This window comes from Tupaia chinensis, unplaced genomic scaffold, assembly GCF_000334495.1.
Source record: "Tupaia chinensis unplaced genomic scaffold, TupChi_1.0 Scaffold000354_1, whole genome shotgun sequence".
Taxonomy (NCBI): Eukaryota; Metazoa; Chordata; class Mammalia; order Scandentia; family Tupaiidae; genus Tupaia; species Tupaia belangeri.
Genome location: NW_006159849.1, coordinates 7,064,705 through 7,065,494, shown reverse-complemented (window position 1 = coordinate 7,065,494; position 790 = coordinate 7,064,705).

Sequence of the window (790 nt, the reverse complement as noted above, 5' to 3'; positions counted from 1 at the left end):
AAAGTGAAGTATGGAAGACTTTGTATATTAACCCAATTTAATCCTCACACCAGGATGGCAAAACGGGTGTTACCCTTTATCTCCTTTTTACAGTAAACCAGGTCACGCCTCAGAGAGCTTAGAGGCTCTCCCAAGATCACCTCTGCAGAACTGAGTAGCCAGAATTTGGAATCAAGGTCGGAACATTTTGCAAACTCTGGAGTCTCTGCTGCTGTTTCACTTTGCACGAGGAAAGCATTTCAGTCATGAAAACCCACGCTTGCAAATGTTTTTTCGCGTGTGTGTGTGTGTTGTGTGTATATCTATACGTGAGTATATACATACATATTTATATCACACACATTATATGCGCACACGACACAACGTGTACATATGTGTATGTAGGTAATAGTTCATGCCATCTAGTGATATTACTTAAATTGACACGCTTCGAGACAGTCACCGATCCCTCGGAACTGATCCCGGGTCAGCGTCCCCGCCTGTGCCCTCGCCGGTCCCCCGCAGCGGCACTGCAATCTTTATCTCCACCTTTTCACCAGAAAGCAAAGCCAGAGCACCGGAACCTGGAGAGTGGAGCAGGCCGCCAAGGCTGGAGGCGCGGCCGGGTCGGATGCAGAGCCCACCGGCAGTTAGGGCCCGACCAAGCCGCCCAGCACGCCCGGAAGCCCGGCGGGCGCGGAGCTGGCGAGCGGGCCTGGTGCGCGTGCCCGGGGCGTCCCCCGCTCGCGCGGCGCCCCCCTCCCTCGATCCGTCCCTCCCTCCGTCGGTGTGCGGCCCGCGGCGGGCGCTG